Raw genomic sequence first — 15,402 nt, 5'->3', positions numbered from 1 at the left:
CAATCCTAAAAGATGTGGAGTTTGATGCAATTTTCACAGCATGTGAAGCCTGCAAAGAAATCCCAAGAGAGACCTGTTAGTGCTGGCAGCTGCTAGTGCTTTTAAGCAGTTCATGTCTGTCTTAGCAGTCAGCTCTAATCACAAAACTAATATGCAATAATTTTTTATGGTTTCTTAGCTAAGCACTTGCTTACTGTCATATTGTAGAAGTCCTAAATGAGTGCATCCTACTCTAATTCCTGTTTCTTAGTTAGATTGTTGGGTTTAATATGAAGCCCATTGGTAAATAGTATGGTGATACCACAGCAGCTCTTGTATAGGTTCATTTTCTTGTGTTTTGAACCTGAATTATTTTTATTTCAAAATGAATTCTCTAACAAGAAGCTGCCTGTGCCTTTGCCTACAAGATCAAATAGTGGGCCAGTCCATTTTCTTCAGAGAAAAACTTTGGAATTCACTTCAGAGGTTTTCAGCAATCACCATTTTGGCAAGAAGGTGATAGAACAGAAAGTTTAGCAGACCCTAGAATTGAGGTAAAGAAACAGCAGTTGAGAATAATTCAATCAAAGTACAGTCTTCTTTCATTATACCTTTGATTGATAAGATTTTTAATTTGTGTTTGTAAAGATTTCAAAGGAAATTCAAAGTTAGTGCAGACAGAATTGTGAGATATAGTAGGAAAACAAGGCACAGATAAGATAGCTCAGAGATATCAAAATAAATGCATGAAAGATACCAAAGTCAGGGAAGAGTGGAAATGTGTGTCCAAAAACAGCAAGCATGAGAAAATGCCAGGAGATCTCCAAATGCCAGAGAGGTTGAGTGCTATGACCCAAATAACCCAAAATGTTCACAGCTCGAAAAACATAAGAGACTCTGCCCTTCCCAGCTGACTGACCCATTTCCATTCTCAGAAGTTCCTTTGTCTTTTATAATAAATCATCTCTACCACTGTCCATCTGTCCATTTATTCAGTTCTTTGCTTTGCTTCACGAGAACATGAAGATTTCAATGTGTGCCCTCTGGATTTTAGTCCATACCTATAACAGTGCTAGAAATCCTATTTTGATGATGAAAATGTGATGTGGGAAGGTCTTCTGTTTTAATAAAGAAACTGCCTTGGCCAGCTCTTAGGTGGGTGGAGTAGACAGAACAGGAAAAAGAAAGTGAGGTAGATGGCTCAGACAGAGGCCACGCCTCTCTTAAGTTAGTCAGACTGCCATGCCTCTCCTCAGAGAGAGAGAGATGCCATGAAGCCAGCCACCAGGCCAGATGCGATGCAGCTCCAGCCCTAGATGGACGTATGTTAGAATCTTTCCAGTAAGGCATCACTTCGTGGTGCTACACAGATTATTAGATATGGGTTAATCAAGATGTGAGTAAGAGGCTGAAACTAATGTGCTAGGCAGTGTTTTAAAGAATACAATTTGTGTGTTGTTATTTTGGGGCATAAGCTAGCCAGTGGCCGGGAGCAGGGTGGCAGGAACACAGCCTGCAGCCCCTCATTACAAAAATGTTTTGGGATAAAGCAAAACTCAAAAGCAGAATGGGTAGCAAAGAATGTTAGAGAAGGGGTTCTGTTCTGTTGCTGTGATTAAATATGGACCAAGGCAACTTGTGGAGTAAGTGTTTTTAATCTTACAAGTCCAGGTGACAGTCCAGCATTAAGGGCACACAAAGGCTGGACTCAAGCTGTTCTTCACATCATATCTGGAGTCATTAATGTTCACATGCTGCTTGATTCTTGCTCCCATCAACCTTTCTCCAGTCTTACATTGTTCAGGACTCCTTCCTAGGGAATGATGTCACCCACGATGGTTGGCCATCCTTTCATTATTTAATTATCACCCAATCCTGTGCAGATGTGCCATAAGCCAACCTGATCTATGTAAATTCCTCAGTTGATTCTATTTTCCTGGGCAATTCTAGATTGTGTCAAGTTAACAGTTAAACTGACAAGCCTAACAAGTCTGGTATTTCAGTCCACTGAGAGGCTGATGAAATAGTGAGAGAGAACTATGGAGAATTAATTTAATGACTATTACCCTGGGAACAAAGACACTTTGTTCCAGGCCAAAGGAATGGGCTCATTAAATTACTGGTAAACAAGTGTATCTTTCTGGCTTGTGATCCCACCTTTCAGTCCATATGTATATAGCATTTCCCACTCTAGGAAGTTGTAGCCCTAAAGAATAGACTTGTTTACTTTTATAAGAAGGAATGTTTTGGATCCATTTAATCTTTTAAGTGTCTTCACATGTTAAATAATGCATTCTGTGATCTCTTCTCTCTCTTTCTTTCTCTCTCTTTCTCTCTCTCTCTCTCTCTCTCTCTCTCTCTCTCTCTCTCTTTGTGTGTGTGTGTGTGTGTGTGTGGTGTGTATGTTTTTGTGTCTGTTTATCCATATAGGCTCATGTACAAATGAATGTTCATGTCCCCAAGACCTTCTGTCTTGTTGAAATATAGTCTCTCTCTAAACATAGGATTTAATGATTTAGCTAGCCTGGCTAACCAGTTAAGACCCTCTTGTCTTTATTTTCCTGAATAGATGTTACATTCACACACCTCCACTCCCAGCTATGTTTATGGGTGCTTGGGATTGAATTCAAGTTCTTGTACCTTCACAGCATGTGTTGTATTGACTAAGCAGTTAGCATAGGCTTTGTATCTTATTGTTCTTAAAAGATATTTTGTTCATTTCTTTTTGATGTAACCATAAGGTAAAAAACCCCTTCTCTTTCATTTATTGTCTCTGCTATAAACTCATGTAGTGAGGAGGCTGCTTGTTTGTTCCCAGCTGCTTAGAAATGAAATATTCACACAGAAACCATTTTAACTAAATCACTGCTTGGTTCATTAGCTCTAGCTTCTTACTGACTAAGTATTATATTAATTTAGCTCATTTTGATTAGTCTGTGTATCATCACAAGGCTGTGGCTTACCAGGTAAAGTTTCGAGCATCTATCTCCAGCAGCTCCATGGCTTCTCTTTGACTCTGCCCTCCCTTCTCCCAGCATTCAGTCCAGTCCTTCCTATCTAGTTCTGCTCCACCATGTCCTGCTCTGTTATAGGCTTAAAGCAGTTCTTTATTCATGATAATCACAGCATACAAAGGGAACTCCCACATCACCTCTCGTTTGTGTTTAAATAAAAAGGAAGGTTTGAACTTTAACATGGTAAAATTACATATAACAAAACATATATCAAGCAAGAAGTATAGTTACAATATTTGTATCTACTTTACCTCTTGTCGTAACTAAGGAAAACTATATTGTTACTATATACTCTTCAACTCCATCAAAGACTCCAGAAGGATATAATATTACCTAGGTAAACAGGAGGTGCATTGTAAGCAACTTCTAAAACTCTAGAATTGACAGAGCATCTCACTGCCTGGATAGTCACTGTAACACTTAGACCTGAAATAATCACACAGAAACAATATTAACTAAATCACTGCTTGGCCCATTACCTCTAGCTTCTTATTGGCTAAATCCTATATTAATTTAACCCATTTCTATTAATCTCTGTTTTGCCATACGGCTGTGGTTACCAGGTAAAGTTCCCAGCCTTTGTCTTTAGTGGCTCCATGGCTTTTCTCTGACTCTGTCTTTCTTTCTCCCAGCATTCAGTCCAGTCCTCCCTGCCAAGCTCTGTTCGACCCTGCCCTGCTCTGCTATAGGTTCAAAGCAGTTCTTTATTCATGGTTATCACAGCATAAAGAGAGAAATCACACATCACACTCAGATCAGCATGTGCTACTTTGTCATAGGCCTAAAGCTATAGAGCCCACGAAGGACAGGAGAAAGGTACAAAAATTATAAATTAAAGCAAAATCTTCTCTTTATGAATTGATCATGTAAGGTAATCAGTTTGTCTGATTCTGACTAGCACAGTAATTCTAAGCCCCACTTGGTCCCATGACTCTGTTTCCTACCTTAGTAACTTGTATTTTAAGTGGAAACCATTTTTGTGAAACTCTGGTCACTGAAGCCTCCTTGCAGGACCCAACCTTGGTGTTTACATGACTTCCAAAGGTTTTATGGTCTCTCACACCATGGATTAGTTTTTGAGATCAAAATTATGCATACTTTTGGAACAGAAAGCTCAAGATTCAAATGCCTCCTATTAGGGCTAATACTGTGAAATTTAGTAGGATCTAGAATTACCTAGGAGACAGAACCCAGTGCACATCTTTGAGGGAGTTTCTAGATCAGGTAAACTAAGGAATGAAAACATACCTGAAATGTGAGTCACACTATGCCATGGGCTTGGGTCATGGCCTGAATAAAAGAAGAAAATGAGGTGAGAAACAGCATGCCTTTCTGCTTTCTGACTGTAGATGTATTGAGATCAGCTGCCTCTACCTCTTGTCACCATCACTTTCCTGACAGCATGGAATTTACTCTCAAACTATGAGCCAAAGTTAAGTCTTCTTTCCTTAAGTTTCTATTTTCAGGGACTTTGTCACAGTAATGAGAAAAGTAAGCAATTGATCCTCCTAAAGGGCTGAAAACTCAATGCAGGAAAAAGAGTGACAGAACAAGTTGTGCTGGTGAAGGGTTGCTAGATGCCTGAGTTATTGTGGGCGTTGTTGGACTCCTTGGTTTGTGATTTTCCTTCTATTACTTTCTGCAAGGCTGGATTTGTGGCTGCATATTGTTTAAATCTGTTTTTGTCCTGGAATATCTTGTTTTCTCCATCAATGGTGAATGCAAGCTTTGCTGGGTATAGTAGTCTAGGCTTGCATCCATGTTCCCTTAGTGTCTGTAGCACATCTATCCAAGCTCTTCTGGCTTTCATGGTTTCCATTGAGAAATCAGGTGTAATTCTGATAGGTTTCCCTTTATATGTTATTTGACCTTTTTCCTTTGCAGCTCTTAATATCTGTTCTTTATTCTGTATGTTTTGTGTTTTGATTATTATATGGCGTGGGGATGCTTTCTTTTGATCCAGTCTATTTGGTGTTCTGTAGGCTTCTTGTACCTTCATAGGAACATCCTTCTTTAGGTTGGGGAAGTTTTCTTCTATAATTTTGTTGAATATGTTTTCTGGGCCTTTGAGTTGTAATTCTTCTCCTTCTTCTACCCCAATTATTCTTAGGTTTGGTGTTTTCATGGTGTCCCAGATTTCCTGAATGTTTTGTGTTAAGAATTTATTAGATTTGTTTAGTTCTTTAATCTGTGAGTTTATTTCCTCTATAGTATCTTCAGAGTCCGAGATTCTTTCTTCCATCTCTTGTATTCAGTTGGAAATACTTGTCTCTGAAGTTTCTGTTCGTTTACTCAGAGTTTCCATTTCCAGTCTTCCCTCAGATTGTGTTTTCTTCAATACCTCAATTTCATTTATCAGGTCTTGTACTGTTTCCCTTACCTGTTTGATTGCTTTTTCTTGTTTTTCTTGGGTATCTTTGAGAGATTTATTTATTTTTTCTACCTTTTTGTTTGTCATCTCCATTTCTTTATGGCAGTTTTTACCTCCTGTTTAAGGTCCTCTATTATTTTCATAAAGTTCTGTTTAAGGTTGATTTCTTCTATTTCTTCTGGAGTAGGGTGTTCAATTCTTGTTGTTTCGGGATGTCTGGATTGTGGTGATGTCATGTTGCCTTTCATGTTGTTGGAGGAGATCCTGCATTGGCGCCTGCCCATCTCTTCCTTCAAAAGGAGCCCTGAGATGTTTGGTGTCCTAGACCAATCTTTGCTGTGACTGAAACTGGTTGGATCTCCCCAGTGCCAGAGGAGGACCTATTCCTTGCGTCACAATCTGAAGAAGCCTGCACTCCCTTGCAGGAATCCTCAGACCTGCCTGGAGGCCAGAGTCTGACTCCTCTGGGTGGATGGCCTTAGAACAGGAGCAGGACACCAGTTCAGGTGGAATTGAACTGGTGGAATACCACACAGCGAACCTGGCAGCACAATCTGAAGGAGCCCACACCCCTCTGCAGGAATCCTCAGACCTGCCTGGAGGCCAGAGTCTGACCCCTTTGGGTGGATGGCCTTAGAACTGGAGCAGGACACCTGAGAACACTAGGGAAAGCTTGGGAGACATGGGGACGGGAGAAACAGACACAAGCCTGCAGAGGGAAGTGGGGGTAGGGGGTCTGTGCTCTCTTCCAGGGCAGATTGCCCCAGGGTCCGCATGCATTCACTCACCAGTTCAGATGGAATGTCAGTGCACAGGATCAGGGATTCCAGGCAGCCCAGGGTCTCAGCCCATACAAAAGGGCCAAGGTGGGGGCAGGGCGGGATGGAATACCACACAGCGAACCTGGCAGCACAATCTGAAGGAGCCCGCACCCCTCCGTAGGAATCCTCAGACCTGCCTGGAGGCCAGAGTCTGACCCCTTTGGGTGGATGGCCTTAGAATTGGAGCAGGACACCTGAGAACACTAGGGAAAGCTTTGGAGACACAGGGACGGGAGAAACAGACACAAGCCTGCAGAGGGAAGTGGGGGTAGGGGGTCTGTGCTCTCTTCCAGGGCAGGTTGCCCCAGGGTCCGCATTCACTCACCTGTTCAGATGGAATGTCAGTGCACAGGATCAGGGATTCCAGGCAGCCCAGGGTCGCAGCCCAGACCGAGAGAGCTTAATTTTTACACTAGCTTGATCCTTTAATGAGTCCTGGATAAATTCTTGGTATTTCTTAACTCCCTTTAGCTAAAGATTTTGCTATATGGAGATAATACATTGTACACTCTTTGAATATGAAGATGATAAAAGCCACATCCACTGTTTTAGACCCTGGTATGTCTGTTTTGTCTTTTCCACTTATAACAGTCAAGGATATAGAACAATTATCCCTCTCGCAGAAAGAGAAGGAAGTCCCTAGTAATAAGTTCAGGTCAGGAGACAAATTTGTCCAAAACTGGGTTTGTGGTAACCAATCAATAAATGATTAGAGGCATCTTGGATAACTTTTAACAGTGATCTCTAAATTAAGAACTAGAATGGAGAAATGGTAATTAGGTCAGAAAAGAAAAGCAAGTGTGTATCCTAGGCAAAAATTTCAAAGCATCGAAATAAAGAGAGGGTGGAGAGATGTTTCATTTGATAAATGTTTGCTTCTTAAGCCTGAAGACCTGAGCTCATTTCCCAGAAGACACTACACTGTGGGTAAAGTGGCACACATTTACAAGCTCAGCCATGGTAGACAAAGCCAGATAAATCCTTGGAGTTTACTGGTCTGCCAGTTTCACCTAACTCGTGAGCTGTGCACCAGTGAGAGACCTTTTTTCAGAATAAGGTTGAGGGTGTTCCTACAAAAAGTACCTGGGGCTTTCTTCTGGCCTCCACACAATCATAGTGCAGGCACAAGTATGGATGTGTGCACCGCACATGAACACACATACATGTACACCCTAACAAAGGAGTTGGAACAATAATATAAGGTTTATCTTGGTAAGAGACAACAAGAGAAAGCACGATATGTGAAGACAACTGCTGAAATCAAGGCATGCTGATATCTCTTGTACAATTTACAAACTCTAGAAGTGTCTGAACATAACTCAGAAAACCTCTTCTTATGGAGTTTGTAGAAGCAGGGAACAGAAGACAGACAAGTGCTGGGTTGCCAGCCAGCTGCCTCAACTACTTGACAGTTCAGGTGATTAACAGATCCTGTCTCAAAAACGTGAGTAGAAGGCTCCTGCCGAAAGACATTTATGCATGTACCGCAAAGGAAATATCTAGTGATCTTCTTCATGTTTCTTAGCAACCCCTTAAAGACAGTAATCTCAATTCCCACAAAACCCTACATATTCCTTTTGTCAAAAATGCAAATCTCAATGAACAGTCCCTCTTTGAGAAGCCCACACCAGTAATCTCAGGTATCCCTTCTTTCGAAGAACCTCTCTCTTTCTCTTTCCTATATAATCATTTCTTTAGTAAACCCCAACTGTGCATCATAAACATCCAAGTTATAAATTATTTTCTGCAATGAAGCCACAAATCCCAGGTTAGCCTTATTTGAGGGCCATCAAATGCCAGAACTTAAACTGGTGAAGGTGGCTGTGAAGAATATGTCTCCTGTCTCTGCCCTGACAAAACGCTGAGTCTTCTTTAATTGAGTTATTTTTTATTTTGATTTTTGTGTGTATTTTGTGTGTGTGTAAACTGAGGTATGTGCCCAGGAGTACAAGTGCCCACAGAGGGCAAGAGAAGGCACCAGGTATTCTGGAGCAGAAATTACAAGGGGATTTGAACACCTCACATGGATGTGTGGAACTGGAATCTCATCTTCTAGAAGATCAGTAAGAGCTCCTAACTGCTGATTCCTCTCCTAGACCCACACAGCCAGTCCTAAACTTTTCAGGAGTCCTTTCCTTCTGTTTTTCTGACACTAGTGTCCTTGATGAAAGAGCACCTTGTAAAGAAAGCAAGGCCATCTGAAAGAACTGTACAGGAGGTTCAGAACGGGCCAGGTCACAAGCATCCAAAGTGACTCTGACCAAGTTGGAAGGAAAGGGGGTGATGGATTGCCTTGCACTTGGCCATTATCACTGCTGTAAAACTCAAATCAGCTCCTAAATGGTCAATTACCAGAGAAGCACACAAACAGGAGCAGCCAGGGAAGGGAAATTCAATTTCCCTTGTGCTCAACTGCCTGCCTTTCATTAAGCTCACTCTAATTTATTTGGGGCCCCAGGCTTGGGTTCTTGCTCTTTCCTGATTTTTATATATAAATGACAATTTCCTAATTCCCATTTCACCTTCCTTCTACTTTGTCAGTTCCTAATGGCTGTGTTATGACCTCGTGTAGCCTGGGGTGTCCTTGTGTGTCTATGGGCTGTGAGCACACTCATTTCTGTTCATTCCCATAAATGCATTTTTAGTAATTATCCAAGCACAAAATGTCTGCACCTATCATGGGAACTGATATTTCTGCACAGGAAAATGAAAATCTACAGAAACACAGCCTCAGTGAGCCTGATCAGGCATACTGCATGTATGTGCACATTCTTGCCATGCCAAATGCATAGATATGTAGTGATGTTCTTCTATGTTATAGAAAGTAGGTAAATAAAAACGTTCCAGGAAAGTGTTTCTTCTCTTCATATTGAAGAATGTTCCGTCCATCTCCTTCTAGGCTTCTTCATTAACAAAGAACTCATTAGAGCAGTGGTTTTCAACCTTGCTAATCCTGTGTCCCTTTTATACAGTTCTTCATGCTGCAGTGAACTCCAGCCATAAAGTTATACTTATTGATATTTCATAACTGTAATTTTACTGACGTTATGAATCACAATGTAAATATCTCATATGTGACCTCTGTCAAAGGGTCATTTGGACCTCAAAGGGGTAACAACCCACCAGATAAGAACCATTGTCATGGAGTTTGGAGAGATGGCTCAGAGGTTAAGAGCATTGCCTGCTCTTCCAAAGATCCTGAGTTCAATTCCCAGCAACCACATGGTGGCTCAAAGCCATCTGTAATGGGTCTGGTGCCTTCTTCTGGTCTACAGGCATACACACAGACAGAATATTGTATAAATAATAAATAAATAAATATATGATAGATAGATAGATAGATGATAGATAGATAGATGATAGATAGATAGATAGATAGATAGATAGATAGATAGATAGATAGATAGATAGATAGATAGATATTTTTTTAAAAAAAGAACCATTGTCATAGAACCTAATATGGAGCTGGATAGATGGCTCTTACATTAAGAGAAGTTGATGCTCTTGTAGAGGACTTGAGTTTGGTCCCCTTACACACACACACACACACACACACACACACACACACACACCTGCACACAGTAAAGAGTTGTGAAATAGAGTATTTGTTTAACTATATAAAGATGTGATAAATTTGTTTATTCTGTGTTTAACTGTGTAAATATGTGTTACTGTTTTAACTTGCCTGCCCAAGGCACCTGATTGGTCTAAAAATGTGAATTGCTAATATCTAGGCTGAGGACAGAGGGACAGGAAGGGCTTGGGGGCAGAGAGAAAGGGGGAGCCAGCCAGCAGGAAACCTGCCAGCCATATATGGAGGAAGCAAAAAAGCATGAGAGTATGTAGATGAGGATAAAGAGCCTGGGTTAATACATAAATAAATAGAAATGGATTAATTAAAATTAAAGGGAAAAAACTAGCTAGAAACAAGCCTAAGTTAAGGCCAAGCATTTATAGTGAATAATAAGTCTCCTTGTCGTGACTGGGGGGAATCATGGTCAGAGAAAGCTTGCTACAGGAGAGAGATCTTTGAAAAAGAGCATTTTGGATCTAGCTTGTCCAAAGCAGTTAGTTACTAGTGGACAGCCTATTGACTGAGGTTTTCAGTCAAGAGGTGTGATTAAGTCCCAGGAAGGAGCTGACTGTTGATTCCCTGTAGACTCCACACTCTACTTATCTGCTGGGAAAAGTCCACATGCTGTTATACTAGAAAATCAACTCAAAAGCTAAAACACACACTTTAATAATTATAGAATATTTCTACAAATAAACTTTTATAGTAACAATTACATGTTTTATGAAGATAGAATTAAATCAAACATGTAAGACCACACAAACATGATCCAAGATTTCAAGCATACAGCATCTGCATGTCCAGGCAGATTCCTTTCCTTAGAATAGAAATATGGGGCAGAATCTACCCTAAGTCCTGCATGTTTCCATGACTTGCTTGATTTTTCTCCTGGCAATTAAGTGGTTCTGTGATGTGTAGCACAGTGGACATACAATTTCACATCTATACTTTGCTGCTAAGTCATATCTCACCCCTGTCAGTCACTACCAGGGGGTGAGACAATAAGATATGTAAGAAAGGTGGTGTGAATAGATGTTCTGCCCAAGGCCAGTCAGTATCCAGGCTTCTGTGCCATTTTGTCCCATGGCTTGTCTTTACTTGAAAACAGCACCTTTCCCATTATTCATCTCCCCATTAAAATGCACATTCAAGAAATTATTTGACATCAATAACTGAGTGAAAAAGGCAATCAATGAGTTGAAAGTGAGGCATTCATTGTCTGATTACTCAAACAACTGCCATTTCTTTCCTTCCACTGAAAATTTCATTATCTGGCTTGGCAGAAGAGCTTAACTACTTAAAAGTTTAGCTGCTCTTATCTCCATCTTTACACGACTTGCCGAATCTGAAAAGAATACATCAGGACGCTCAGTATTAAATATTTGAAAGCTATAATAAGTTTCTTCAGTCAGTTTATGTTGTTTTGTTTGTTATGTTACTAGTCCTTGTAACATAGCCTAGGCTGGCATGTAATTTGGAGTGAAGTTCTTCTGTTCAGGCTCGCAAGTGATGGGGTCATACTTGTTTGTCACCTTAGAAAAATTTAAGTTTTTACTTTATCCATCCAAACATTTAATAATACGTCATAATGCCAAGACCATGATTCATGCACATGTGAGTTGGAAGCCATTTTAAGGATATGTTAGCTCTTTATCAAATTACTTTTGTGTGTATGTAAGTGTGGAGTGTGTGTGTGCATGTATATGTAGATGTGGATGTTTGTATATGGGCCAGTGAATGTATGCATGTACTCATGCATATGTGTGTTTAGAAGCCAACCTCAAGTGCTGTTCTTCAGAAACTGTCTATCTTCTTTCTTGATATAGAGTCTCTCAGCAGTACCTGGGGCTCACAGATTAGGTGATTAGGTGAGCCTGTCTGACTGGAGACTTCCAGTGAATTTCCTGTCTATGAAACCTAAATCCTATGTTTACAAACACGCACTACCATTTCTAGCTTCATACATGGGTGCTCAGGACTGAAATGAGCTTCTTTTACTTGTGTGACAAGAAATTTATGAATGAGTTTTTTCTCAGCTTCAAACAGTGTTCCTATAGACACAGGTTGTTAGTTTATTCTGCTGCCTTCATCAGCCTTTATTAAATGTTATGGTGCTTAATTCATGTTACTACTTCATCCTGTACAGGTACTCTATTACATTAATTTTCACAAACTAAAATTAAATCTCTTTATAAAGCTATCACACTTTCAATGTTATGTGATTATAATTTACTCTCAAAGATATATTTCAAAACAAAGGTATTCTATTTTTCTGACTATCTGATTATTGCCAAATCATACATTTTCATTCTCATTTTCTTGATTATGTTTTTGATTTATTTCAAGATGCCCATTCTTGATATCTAGTTTGATACACAAACTATTTTTACCAGTTTTATAATGAAAGTCTATACTATTGACCCAAGGTGAAAATAGGAGAATATAGAACTTCTTTCTACAACCTCCATCCAGTGTTCTTTTTCATTTATTCAAATTAGGTTGTCGTGTTTTGAAATAGATCACAAACTATCTTAAAAAAAAACTTGAGTCTTGTTCCAGGAAGCAGAGAAGACGTGTGTATACAGGTATATTGCATGATTATATTTAGATTGAAGATCCATGCAAGTTTCTTATTACTGGTTTTTCACAAAGGAGGGTCTATCCATCTTCAGTTGAATCTGAGCTTAATGTCATGACGATGTTTCTTTGATCTTAAATTAATTTCAGGTGTTTTTTATATACAGCTCTCTGTATCTTTAGTCCACCTTGTATTTGTTGTCATATTAAAGAAAAAGTCATATTCATCATTAAAAGATCTTTCAATTCCCTGAGGGTCACATCCATGCCCACTCCTAATACCTGCTATCCACTGGTCTCATTACTAGAGTTTGTATTCTCAATGTCATATGAGTTACACAGTATGTAGTCCATGAGACCAGTTTCCTTTGGCTCATTATTAAACAACTTTGCTATGTGGAATATTTTTTCTTGTTTAATAGTATTATGATATATGGATAGAGTTTTATTACTTCAATCTTTCAGGTACCAAAACATAACGGATTTGATCATTTTTTAATAATTTCAGCATTTGTGCAAACTAGTGTATAGTTTCGTAAATGAGTTTCTGTTTTCATTTCTCTAAATCAAGAAAAATATAGTATATTAGAACACAGTCATGATTGTTCTAGTAGTACATACACAGATATAGAGTTGATTGACTCTGCAAAACATGCTGTGCCCTCCACCCTCTGGAAGTATACATCTGGCCTTATCATAAATATTTGCATTTCTGGGTCATATGATAAATGCACATTTGCTTTTATAAAAAAAACTGCCAAAGTGATAGGATAATATTAGACTCTTATTAGACTGGGCTAGATAGAAGAATGATTGGATCTATTAAATGATAATGATGCTGGATGTTCTTCTTCCACACATTACTCATGATATCTCAAAATGTTGTAGGTACAAAGAATAACTGCCTTGCTTTTATATAATACATTGATAAAAGGAGCCAAGGAAAACATAAATTAATGAGGGCAGAAGTGGCTTTCTGATTTAAAATCCAATAGAGTAAAGATAGGAATTTTTCTAAATTGATTTATAGATTTAATAGAATTTCCATCAAAATCCAAGTAGGGGATTCATAGAAATACAGCACAAATATGGGAAAGTATATACAAAAGGAAATGGATTCTAACATCTGTGAGTGAAAGCAAAGTAACTAGAGTAGCTGCAAAATTTTGAAAAAGAATGATGGAAGTAGATCAAGCATGTTTCCATTTTACGGTTGGATTTAAAAGAACAGTATACACACTGTGTGGTATTAATGGAGGATCAAAATTGATGGAGGAGTGTCTATGTGTTACTTTCATTATTAATAAAGATACTGCCTTGGCCCTTTAAGAGAACAAAAAATTAGGTAGGTGGAGTAGACAGAACAAAATTGTGGAAACAAAAAAGTAGAGTTGGGGAGACGCTTCAGGCAGTCTACATAGTGAGTCTCCATGCTGCTCCTCTCCGAGATGGACACAGGTTAAGATCTCTCCTGGTAAGCCACACCTCATGGTGCTACCCAGATTACTAAATATGGGTTAAAAAAAGATGTAAAAATTAACCAATAAGAGGCTAAAACTATGGGCCAGGCAGTGTTTTAAAAAAATACAGTTTCTGTGTAATTATTTCGGGTGTAAAGCTAGCCGGTGGCTGGGTGGCCGGACGCAGCCCCGCGGCTTCTCACTACACAAAATCATAGATTAAGGAATGGCATGAGATGGAAATTTCATGGAAAAACCCCTGAAAACCAAGGAAAAGGCATTAAAGCTACATGGAAGTGGTGACAGGTTCATCATAAACAGCTGACACTTCACAGACGCTGATCCCAATTGTCTGCCCCACTGACCACAGCAGCTGAACTATAGAAAGAAATGTCATGTCTATCAAAGAGGAATGGGGAAAAGTGGCTTATACACAAACTGAAATACAATTACGCTATTTATAAGAAAATTGATATAAATGGAAACAATCATATTAAGCAAATTAAGACAATTGCAGAAAGATGGATATACAATTTCTTTCATTTGTGCTTCATAGATATTTTAATAAATTTTTAAAAATAATAGCATATTATATTTGTAATTCTATATAGATACAAAATGAACATATATACACATACACACGTGTTATGAAAATAGAAGAAAATTGTCTAGGTAGACAAAAGGGGAGGAAATGAGCAGCAATTATATGAGACAAGGGATGGATATACTCAACTCACAATATGTGGAAAACAATCAGGCATCTGTATTTAAGGAAAACTATTTAATTTTTAAGTATTTTTAATGACAATGTTTTATGTTGTGATTTTTGATTGTATTGGTTTATTGTGTAATATACCATTTGTGGTTCTGTGAATCACAGCACCAGTTACATCATGAAGCCTTGCTAAACTCACTGAAATTCATTTAATTCAGGAAGTTTCTTTTGATGTGGCATCACAAGAAATGTAGTAGTTTATGGAATGTTTATATAGTCTTATTCTCTGTGGATGGGGATAGTTCTGTAATTCCCTCCTAATACATCTGCTTTTGTTTTTCTTGTCAAATTGCACCAACAGAGGTTTCCACTCAGTGTAAATTCGAAGTAGCAAGATCGAACATCTTTGTTTTTCCTATTTTTCGGGAGAAATCAAACCATTCCTCAGAAAAGAACAATGCTTGGTCTGTGTTGTTGCTTTTTATATTTTTGAGAAGTGATGTATTTCTAAGACTTACTTTATAATATGTTCTTACTGTCCACATGTTTATCTGACAAATCTAACACTCATTATATGAAACAATATTGAAGAGAATAAGCAAATTTAACTAAATAATGGTTATGTTATTAGATAAGATTTATTTACATGAACCTGTCATGTGGGGGGTAGTGTGTGTGCATGTGTGTTAAAAGAAATTTCAATTATAATTTATTGTATAGTTTAGTTGTGATTAATTGGATGAAAGTGTCTTGAAGTCCATAGAGAGAAATCCAAGCCTGAGTGTATAGTGTGGCTGGAAGTTTTCTAGGTCCCACCGGTCTCCGTGATTGTTTTTCTCTCTGACTACCTTTTCTCAAAACCACTTATAAAATGACATGATTATTTTATAT

The sequence above is a fragment of the Arvicola amphibius genome, chromosome 12, assembly GCF_903992535.2.
Source record: "Arvicola amphibius chromosome 12, mArvAmp1.2, whole genome shotgun sequence".
Taxonomy (NCBI): Eukaryota; Metazoa; Chordata; class Mammalia; order Rodentia; family Cricetidae; genus Arvicola; species Arvicola amphibius.
Note: the sequence above shows the minus strand (reverse complement) of the source record.